General features: G+C 53.2%; 1 protein-coding gene across 3 annotated transcripts in view; it reads left to right on the top strand.

Annotated features, from left to right (window-relative positions):
• BICDL2 (BICD family like cargo adaptor 2) overlaps positions 1–12,673 on the top strand; it is an 86,637-nt gene that overhangs the window by 1,520 nt on the left and 72,444 nt on the right. The window lies entirely within an intron of this gene.

Raw genomic sequence — 12,673 nt, 5'->3', positions numbered from 1 at the left:
ACGGGGGATATCCTGTAAAAGGCGGCATCACGGGGGATATCCTGTATAAGGCGGCATCACGAGGGATATCCTGTATAAGGCGGCATCACGGGGGATATCCTGTACAAGGCGGCATCACGAGGGATATCCTGTATAAGGTGGCATCACGGGGGATATCCTATATAAGGCGGCATCACGGGGGATATACTGTATATGGCGGCATCACGAGGGATATCTTGTATAAGGCGGCATCACGGGGGATATTCTGTATATGGCGGCATCACGAGGGATATCCTGTATATGGCGGCATCACGGGGGATATCCTGTATATGGCGGCATCACGGGGGATATCCTGTATAAGGCGGCATCACGGGGGATATCCTGTATAAGGCGGCATCACGGGGGATATCCTGTATAAGGCGGCATCACGGGGGATATCCTGTATATGGCGGCATCACGAGGGATATCCTGTATATGGCGGCATCAAGGGGGATACCCTGTATAAGGTGGCATCACGGGGTATATCCTGTATAAGGCGGCATCACGGGGGATATCCTGTATATGGCGGCATCACGGGGGATATCCTGTATATGGCAGCATCACGGGGGATATCCTGTATAAGGCGGCATCACGGGGGATATCCTGTATATGGCGGCATCACGGGGGATATCCTGTATAAGGCGGCATCACAGGGGATATCCTGTATAAGGCGGCATCACGGGGGATATCCTGTATATGGCGGCATCACGGGGGATATCCTGTATAAGGCGGCATCACGGGGGATATCCTGTATAAGGCGGCATCACGGGGGATATCCTGTATATGGCGGCATCACGGGGGATATCCTGTATATGGCGGCATCACGGGGGATATCCTGTATATGGCGGTATCACGGGGATATCCTGTATAAGGCGGCATCACGGGGGATATCCTGTATAAGGCCGCATCACGGGGGATATCCTGTATATGGCGGCATCACGGGTGATATCCTGTATATGACGGCATCACGGGGGATATTCTGTATATGGCGGCATCACGAGGGATATCCTGTATATGGCAGCATCACGGGGGATATCCTGTATAAGGCGGCATCACAGGGGATATCCTGTATAAGGCGGCATCACGGGGGATATCCTGTATATGGCGGCATCACGGGGGATATCCTGTATAAGGCGGCATCACGGGGGATATCCTGTATAAGGCGGCATCACGGGGGATATCCTGTATATGGCGGCATCACGGGGGATATCCTGTATATGGCGGCATCACGGGGGATATCCTGTATATGGCGGTATCACGGGGATATCCTGTATAAGGCGGCATCACGGGGGATATCCTGTATAAGGCGGCATCACGGGGGATATCCTATATAAGGCGGCATCACGGGGGATACCCTGTATAAGGCGGCATCACGTGGGGATACCCTGTATAAGGCGGCATCACGAGGAATATCCTGTATATGGCGGCATCACGGGGGATACCCTGTATAAGGCGGCATCACGGGGGATATCCTGTATAAGGCGGCATCACGAGGGATATCCTGTATATGGAGGCATCACGGGGGATATCCTGTATAAGGCGGCATCACGGGGGATATCCTGTATATGGCGGCATCACGGGGGATACCCTGTATAAGGCGGCATCACGGGGGATACCCTGTATAAGGCGGCATCACGAGGGATATCCTGTATATGGAGGCATCACGGGGGATATCCTGTATAAGGCGGCATCACGGGGGATATCCTGTATATGGCGGCATCACGGGGGATATCCTGTATATGGCGGCATCACGGGTGATATCCTGTATATGGCGGCATCACGGGGGATATCCTGTATAAGGCGGCATCACGAGGGATATCCTGTATATGGCGGCATCACGGGGGATATCCTGTATAAGGCCGCATCACGGGGGATATCCTGTATATGGCGGCATCACGGGTGATATCCTGTATATGACGGCATCACGGGGGATATTCTGTATATGGCGGCATCACGAGGGATATCCTGTATATGGCAGCATCACGGGGGATACCCTGTATAAGGCGGCATCACGAGGGATATCCTGTATAAGTCGGCATCACGGGTGATATCCTGTATAAGGCGGCATCACGAGGGATATCCTGTATAAGGCCGCATCACGGGGGATATCCTGTATAAGGCCGCATCACGGGGGATATCCTGTATATGGCGGCATCACGAGGGATATCCTGTATATGGCGGCATCAAGGGGGATACCCTGTATAAGGTGGCATCACGGGGTATATCCTGTATAAGGCGGCATCACAGGGGATATCCTGTATAAGGCGGCATCACGGGGGATATCCTGTATATGGCGGCATCACGGGGGATATCCTGTATAAGGCGGCATCACGGGGGATATCCTGTATAAGGCGGCATCACGGGGGATATCCTGTATATGGCGGCATCACGGGGGATATCCTGTATATGGCGGCATCACGGGGGATATCCTGTATATGGCGGTATCACGGGGATATCCTGTATAAGGCGGCATCACGGGGGATATCCTGTATAAGGCCGCATCACGGGGGATATCCTGTATATGGCGGCATCACGGGTGATATCCTGTATATGACGGCATCACGGGGGATATTCTGTATATGGCGGCATCACGAGGGATATCCTGTATATGGCAGCATCACGGGGGATATCCTGTATAAGGCGGCATCACAGGGGATATCCTGTATAAGGCGGCATCACGGGGGATATCCTGTATATGGCGGCATCACGGGGGATATCCTGTATAAGGCGGCATCACGGGGGATATCCTGTATAAGGCGGCATCACGGGGGATATCCTGTATATGGCGGCATCACGGGGGATATCCTGTATATGGCGGCATCACGGGGGATATCCTGTATATGGCGGTATCACGGGGATATCCTGTATAAGGCGGCATCACGGGGGATATCCTGTATAAGGCGGCATCACGGGGGATATCCTATATAAGGCGGCATCACGGGGGATACCCTGTATAAGGCGGCATCACGTGGGGATACCCTGTATAAGGCGGCATCACGAGGAATATCCTGTATATGGCGGCATCACGGGGGATACCCTGTATAAGGCGGCATCACGGGGGATATCCTGTATAAGGCGGCATCACGAGGGATATCCTGTATATGGAGGCATCACGGGGGATATCCTGTATAAGGCGGCATCACGGGGGATATCCTGTATATGGCGGCATCACGGGGGATACCCTGTATAAGGCGGCATCACGGGGGATACCCTGTATAAGGCGGCATCACGAGGGATATCCTGTATATGGAGGCATCACGGGGGATATCCTGTATAAGGCGGCATCACGGGGGATATCCTGTATATGGCGGCATCACGGGGGATATCCTGTATATGGCGGCATCACGGGTGATATCCTGTATATGGCGGCATCACGGGGGATATCCTGTATAAGGCGGCATCACGAGGGATATCCTGTATATGGCGGCATCACGGGGGATATCCTGTATAAGGCCGCATCACGGGGGATATCCTGTATATGACGGCATCACGGGGGATATTCTGTATATGGCGGCATCACGAGGGATATCCTGTATATGGCAGCATCACGGGGGATACCCTGTATAAGGCGGCATCACGAGGGATATCCTGTATAAGTCGGCATCACGGGTGATATCCTGTATAAGGCGGCATCACGAGGGATATCCTGTATAAGACCGCATCACGGGGGATATCCTGTATAAGGCCGCATCACGGGGGATATCCTGTATAAGGCGGCATCACGAGGGATATTCTGTATATGGCGGCATCACGGGGGATATCCTGTATAAGGCGGCATCACGAGGGATATCCTGTATATGGCGGCATCACGGGGGATACCCTGTATAAGGCGGCATCACGAGGGATATCCTGTATAAGTCGGCATCACGGGTGATATTCTGTATAAGGCGGCATCACGGGGATATCCTGTATAAGGCGGCATCACGGGGGATATCCTGTATATGGCGGCATCACGGGGGATATCCTGTATATGGCGGCATCACGGGGGATATCCTGTATAAGGCGGCATCACGGGGGATATCCTGTATATGGAGGCATCACGGGGGATATCCTGTATAAGGCGACATCACGGGTGATATCCTGTATAAGGCGGCATCACGGGTGATATCCTGTATAAGGCGGCATCACGGGGGGATACCCTGTATAAGGCGGCATCACGGGGGATACCCTGTATATGGCGGCATCACGAGGGATACCCTATATAAGGCGGCATCACGAGGAATATCCTGTATATGGCGGCATCACGGGGGATACCCTGTATAAGGCGGCATCACGGGGGATATCCTGTATAAGGCGGCATCACGGGGGATACCCTGTATAAGGCGGCATCACGAGGGATATCCTGTATATGGAGGCATCACGGGGGATATCCTGTATATGGCGGCATCACGAGGGATATCCTGTATAAAGCGGCATCACGGGGGATATCCTGTATATGGCGGCATCACGGGGGATACCCTGTATAAGGCGGCATCACGGGGGATACCCTGTATATGGCGGCATCACGAGAGATACCCTGTATAAGGCGGCATCACGAGGGATATCCTGTATATAGAGGCATCACGGGCAATATCCTGTATATGGCGGCATCACAAGGGATATCCTGTATATGGCGGCATCACGAGGGATATCCTGTATAAGGCGGCATCACGGGGGATATCCTGTATATGGTGGCATCACGAGGGATACCCTATATAAGGCGGCATCACGAGGGATACCCTGTATATGGCAGCATCACGAGGGATACCCTATATAAGGCGGCATCACGAGGGATACCCTGTATATGGCAGCATCACGAGGGATACCCTGTATAAGGCGGCATCACAAGGGATATACTGTATATGGCGGCATCTTGGGGGATATCCTGTATATGGCAGCATCACGAGGGATACCCTGTATAAGGCGGCATCACGGGGGATATCCTGTATAAGGCGGCATCACGAGGGATACCCTGTATAAGGCGGCATCACGGGGGATATCCTGTATAAGGCGGCATCACGAGGGATACCCTGTATATGGCGGCATCACGAGGGATATCCTGTATAAGGCGGCATCACGGGGGACATCCTGTATATGGCGGCATCACGGGGGATATCCTGTATAAGGCGGCATCATGAGGGATACCCTGTATATGGCGGCATCACGAGGGATATCCTGTATAAGGCGGCATCACGGGGGATATCCTGTATAAGGCGGCATCACGAGGGATATCCTGTATAAGTCGGCATCACGGGTGATATCCTGTATATGGCGGCATCACGGGGGATATCCTGTTTAAGGCGGAATCACGAGGGATACCCTGTATAAGGCGGCATCACAAAGGATATCCTGTATATGGCGGCATCACGAGGAATATCCTGTATATGGCGGCATCACGGGGGATATCCTGTATAGGGCGGCATCACGAGGGATATCCTGTACATGGCGGCATCACGGGGGATATCCTGTATAAGGCGGCATCACGAGGGATATTCTGTATATGGCGGCATCACGGGGAATATCCTGTATAAGGCAGCATCACGGGGAATACCTTGTATAAGGCGGCATCACGGGGGATATCCTGTATTTGGCGGCATCACGGGGGATATTCTGTATATGGCGGCATCACGGGTGATATCCTGTATATGGCGGCATCACGGGGGATACCCTGTATAAGCCGGCATCACGAGGGATATCCTGTATAAGTCGGCATCACGGGTGATACCCTGTATAAGGCGGCATCACGGGGGATACCCTGTATATGGCGGCATCACGAGGGATACCCTGTATAAGGCGGCATCACGAGGGATATCCTGTATATAGAGGCATCACGGGCGATATCCTGTATATGGCGGCATCACGGGCGATATTCTGTATATGGCGGCATCACGAGGGATATCCTGTATATGGCGGCATCACGGGGGATATCCTGTATAAGGCCGCATCACGGGGGATATCCTGTATATGGCGGCATCACGGGTGATATCCTGTATATGACGGCATCACGGGGGATATTCTGTATATGGCGGCATCACGAGGGATATCCTGTATATGGCAGCATCACGGGGGATACCCTGTATAAGGCGGCATCACGAGGGATATCCTGTATAAGTCGGCATCACGGGTGATATCCTGTATAAGGCGGCATCACGGGGGATATCCTGTATAAGGCCGCATCACGGGGGATATCCTGTATAAGGCCGCATCACGGGGGATATCCTGTATAAGGCGGCATCACGAGGGATATTCTGTATATGGCGGCATCACGGGGGATATCCTGTATAAGGCGGCATCACGAGGGATATCCTGTATATGGCGGCATCACGGGGGATACCCTGTATAAGGCGGCATCACGAGGGATATCCTGTATAAGTCGGCATCACGGGTGATATTCTGTATAAGGCGGCATCACGGGGATATCCTGTATAAGGCGGCATCACGGGGGATATCCTGTATATGGCGGCATCACGGGGGATATCCTGTATATGGCGGCATCACGGGGGATATCCTGTATAAGGCGGCATCACGGGGGATATCCTGTATATGGAGGCATCACGGGGGATATCCTGTATAAGGCGACATCACGGGTGATATCCTGTATAAGGCGGCATCACGGGTGATATCCTGTATAAGGCGGCATCACGGGGGGATACCCTGTATAAGGCGGCATCACGGGGGATACCCTGTATATGGCGGCATCACGAGGGATACCCTATATAAGGCGGCATCACGAGGAATATCCTGTATATGGCGGCATCACGGGGGATACCCTGTATAAGGCGGCATCACGGGGGATATCCTGTATAAGGCGGCATCACGGGGGATACCCTGTATAAGGCGGCATCACGAGGGATATCCTGTATATGGAGGCATCACGGGGGATATCCTGTATATGGCGGCATCACGAGGGATATCCTGTATAAAGCGGCATCACGGGGGATATCCTGTATATGGCGGCATCACGGGGGATACCCTGTATAAGGCGGCATCACGGGGGATACCCTGTATATGGCGGCATCACGAGGGATACCCTGTATAAGGCGGCATCACGAGGGATATCCTGTATATAGAGGCATCACGGGCGATATCCTGTATATGGCGGCATCACAAGGGATATCCTGTATATGGCGGCATCACTAGGGATATCCTGTATAAGGCGGCATCACGGGGGATATCCTGTATATAGAGGCATCACGGGGGATATCCTGTATATGGCGGCATCACGAGGGATATCCTGTATAAGGCGGCATCACGGGGGATATCCTCTATATATGGCGGCATCACGAGGGATACCCTATATAAGGCGGCATCACGAGGGATACCCTGTATATGGCAGCATCACGAGGGATACCCTGTATAAGGCGGCATCACAAGGGATATACTGTATATGGCGGCATCTCGGGGGATATCCTGTATATGGCAGCATCACGAGGGATACCCTGTATAAGGCGGCATCACGGGGGATATCCTGTATAAGGCGGCATCACGAGGGATACCCTGTATAAGGCGGCATCACGGGGGATATCCTGTATAAGGCGGCATCACGAGGGATACCCTGTATATGGCGGCATCACGAGGGATATCCTGTATAAGGCGGCATCACGGGGGACATCCTGTATATGGCGGCATCACGGGGGATATCCTGTATAAGGCGGCATCATGAGGGATACCCTGTATATGGCGGCATCACGAGGGATATCCTGTATAAGGCGGCATCACGGGGGATATCCTGTATAAGGCGGCATCACGAGGGATATCCTGTATAAGTCGGCATCACGGGTGATATCCTGTATATGGCGGCATCACGGGGGATATCCTGTTTAAGGCGGAATCACGAGGGATACCCTGTATAAGGCGGCATCACAAAGGATATCCTGTATATGGCGGCATCACGAGGAATATCCTGTATATGGCGGCATCACGGGGGATATCCTGTATAAGGCGGCATCACGAGGGATATCCTGTACATGGCGGCATCACGGGGGATATCCTGTATAAGGCGGCATCACGAGGGATATTCTGTATATGGCGGCATCACGGGGAATATCCTGTATAAGGCAGCATCACGGGGAATACCTTGTATAAGGCGGCATCACGGGGGATATCCTGTATTTGGCGGCATCACGGGGGATATTCTGTATATGGCGGCATCACGGGTGATATCCTGTATATGACGGCATCACGGGGGATACCCTGTATAAGGCGGCATCACGAGGGATATCCTGTATAAGTCGGCATCACGGGTGATACCCTGTATAAGGCGGCATCACGGGGGATACCCTGTATATGGCGGCATCACGAGGGATACCCTGTATAAGGCGGCATCACGAGGGATATCCTGTATATAGAGGCATCACGGGCGATATCCTGTATATGGCGGCATCACGGGCGATATCCTGTATATGGCGGCATCACGAGGGATATCCTGTATATGGCGGCATCACGGGGGATATCCTGTATAAGGCGGCATCACGGGGGATATCCTGTATAAGGCGGCATCACGGGTTATATCCTGTATATGGCGGCATCACGGGGGATATCCTGTATATGGCGGCATCACGGGGGATACCCTGTATAAGGCGGCATCACGGGGAATATCCTGTATATGGCGGCATCACGGGGGATATCCTGTATATGGCGGCATCACGGGGGATATCCTGTATAAGGCGGCATCACGAGGGATATCCTGTATATGGCGGCATCACGGGGGATATCCTGTATAAGGAGGCATCACGGGGGATACCTTGTATAAGGCGGCATCACGGGGGATATCCTGTATATGGCGGCATCACGGGGGATATTCTGTATATGGCGGCATCACGGGTGATATCCTGTATATGGCGGCATCACGAGGGATATACTGTATAAGTCGGCATCACGGGTGATACCCTGTATAAGGCGGCATCACGAGGGATATCCTGTATAAGGCGGCATCACGAGGGATACCCTGTATAAGGCGGCATCACGGGGGATATCCTGTATAAGGCGGCATCAGGAGGGATACCCTGTATATGGCGGCATCACGAGGGATATCCTGTATAAGGCGGCATCACGGGGGACATCCTGTATAAGTCGGCATCACGTGTGATATCCTGTATATGGCGGCATCACGGGGGATATCCTGTATATGGCAGCATCACGAGGGATACCCTGTATAAGGCGGCATCACGGGGGATATCCTGTGTAAGGCGGCATCACGGGGAATATCCTGTATATGGCGGCATCACGGGGGATACCCTATATAAGGCCGCATCACGGGGGATACCCTGTATATGGCGGCATCACGAGGGATACCCTGTATAAGGCGGCATCACGAGGGATATCCTGTATAAGGCGGCATCACGGGGGATATCCTGTATATGGCGGCATCACGGGGGATATCCTGTATATAGCGGCATCACGGGGGATATCCTGTATATGGCAGCATCACGAGGGATACCCTGTATAAGGCGGCATCACGGGGGATATCCTGTGTAAGGCGGCATCACGAGGGATACCCTGTATAAGGCGGCATCATGGGGGATATCCTGTATAAGGCGGCATCACGAGGGATACCCTGTATATGGCGGCATCACGACGAATACCCTGTATAAGGCGGCATCACGGGGGATATCCTGTATATGGCGGCATCACGAGGAATATCCTGTATATGGGGGCATCACGGGGGATATCCTGTATAAGGCGGCATCACGAGGGATATCCTGTATATGGCGGCATCACGGGGGATATCCTGTATAAGGCGGCATCACGAGGGATATCCTGTATATGGCGGCATCATGGGGGATATCCTGTATAAGGCGGCATCACGAGGGATATCCTGTATATGGCGGCATCACGGGGGATATCCTGTATAAGGCGGCATCACGGGGGATACCTTGTATAAGGCGGCATTACGGGGGATATCCTGTATAAGGCGGCATCACGGGGGATATCCTGTATATGGCGGCATCACAGGGGATATCCTATATATGGCGGCATCACGGGTGATATCCTGTATATGACGGCATCACGGGGGATATCCTGTATATGGCGGCATTACGGGTGATATCCTGTATATGGCGGCATCACGGGGGATATCCTGTATATGGCGGCATCACGGGGGATATCCTGTATATGGTGGCATCACGGGGGATATCCTGTATATGGCGGCATCACGGGGGATATCCTGTATATGGCGGCATCACAGGGGATACCCTGTATAAGGCGGCATCACGGGGGATATCCTATATATATGGCGGCATCACGGGGGATATCCTGTATATGGCGGCATCACGGGGGATACCCTGTATAAGGCGGCATCACGGGGGATATCCTGTATAAGGTGGCATCACGGGGCGTATCCTGTATATGGCGGCATCACGGGGGATATCCTGTATATGGCGGCATCACGGGGGATATCCTGTATATGGCGGCATCTCGGGGGATACCCTGTATAAGGCGGCATCACGGGGGATATCCTGTATATAGCGGCATCACGGGGGATATTCTGTATATGGCGGCATCACGGGTGATATCCTGTATATGGCGGCATCACGGGGGATACCCTGTATAAGGCGGCATCACGAGGGATATCCTGTATAAGTTGGCATCACGGGTGATATCCTGTATAAGGCGGCATCACGGGGAATATCCTGTATAAGGCCGCATCACGGGGGATATCCTGTATATGGCGGCATCACGAGGGATATCCTGTATATGGCGGCATCACGGGGGATATTCTGTATATGGCGGCATCTCGGGTGATATCCTGTATATGGCGGCATCACAGGTGATATCCTGTATAAGGCGGCATCACGGGGGATATCCTGTATAAGGCCGCATCACGGGGGATATCCTGTATATGGCGGCATCACGGGGGATATCCTGTATATAGCGGCATCACGGGGGATATCCTGTATATGGTGGCATCACGGGGGATATCCTGTATATGGCGGCATCACGGGGGATATCCTGTATATGGCGGCATCACAGGGGATACCCTGTATAAGGCGGCATCACGGGGGATATCCTATATATATGGCGGCATCACGGGGGATATCCTGTATATGGCGGCATCACGGGGGATACCCTGTATAAGGCGGCATCACGGGGGATATCCTGTATAAGGTGGCATCACGGGGCGTATCCTGTATATGGCGGCATCACGGGGGATATCCTGTATATGGCGGCATCACGGGGGATATCCTGTATATGGCGGCATCTCGGGGGATACCCTGTGTATAAGGCGGCATCACGGGGGATATCCTGTATATAGCGGCATCACGGGGGATATTCTGTATATGGCGGCATCACGGGTGATATCCTGTATATGGCGGCATCACGGGGGATACCCTGTATAAGGCGGCATCACGGGGAATATCCTGTATAAGGCCGCATCACGGGGGATATCCTGTATATGGCGGCATCACGAGGGATATCCTGTATATGGCGGCATCACGGGGGATATTCTGTATATGGCGGCATCTCGGGTGATATCCTGTATATGGCGGCATCACAGGTGATATCCTGTATAAGGCGGCATCACGGGGGATATCCTGTATAAGGCCGCATCACGGGGGATATCCTGTATATGGCGGCATCACGAGGGATATCCTGTATATGGCGGCATCACGGGGGATATTCTGTATATGGCGGCATCACGGGTGATATCCTGTATATGGCGGCATCACGGGGGATACCCTGTATAAGACGGCATCACGAGGGATATCCTGTATAAATCGGCATCACGGGTGATATTCTGTATAAGGCGGCATCACGGGAATATCCTGTATATGGCGGCATCACGGGGGATATCCTGTATATGGCGGCATCACGGGGGATATCCTGTATATGGCGGCATCACGGGGGATATCCTGTATATGGCGGCATCACGGGGGATATCCTGTATATGTCGGCATCACGGGGGATATCCTGTATAAGGCGGCATCACGAGGGATATCCTGTATATGGCGGCATCACGGGGGATATCCTGTATAAGGCGGCATCACGGGTGATGCTCTGTATAAGGCGGCATCACGGGGGATACCCTGTATAAGGCGACATCATGAGGGGTACCCTGTATAAGGCGACATCACGGGGGATACCCTGTATAAGGCGGCATCACGGGGGATATCCTGTATATGCCGGCATCACTGGTGATATCCTGTTCAAGGCAGCATCACGAGGGATATCCTGTATATAGCGGCATCACGGGGGATATCCTGTATAAGGCGGCATCACGGGGGATATCCTCTATATGGCGGCATCACGGGGGATACCCTGTATATAGCGGCATCACGAGGGATACCCTGTATAAGGCGGCATCACGGGGGATACCCTGTATATAGCGGCATCACGAGGGATATCCTGTATAAGTCGGCCTCACGGGTAGTATCCTGTATATGGCGGCATCGCGAGGGATATCCTGTATAAGTCGGCATCACGGGTGATATCCTGTATAAGGCGGCTTCACGGGGGATATCCTGTATAAGGCGGCATCATGAGGGATATCCTGTATATGGCGGCATCACGAGGGATACCCTGTATAAGGCGGCATCACGGGGGATATCCTGTATATGGCGGCATCACGAGGGATATCCTGTATGTGGCGGCATCACGGGGGATATCCTGTATATGGCGGCATCACGAGGGATACCCTGTATAAGGCGGCATCACGGGGGATATCCTGTATAAGGCG

This window comes from Anomaloglossus baeobatrachus, chromosome 7 (genome assembly GCF_048569485.1).
Source record: "Anomaloglossus baeobatrachus isolate aAnoBae1 chromosome 7, aAnoBae1.hap1, whole genome shotgun sequence".
NCBI classification, from domain to species: domain Eukaryota; kingdom Metazoa; phylum Chordata; class Amphibia; order Anura; family Aromobatidae; genus Anomaloglossus; species Anomaloglossus baeobatrachus.
The sequence above is the reverse complement of the archived record's forward strand: the minus strand, read 5'-3'. Positions and strand labels throughout refer to the sequence as shown.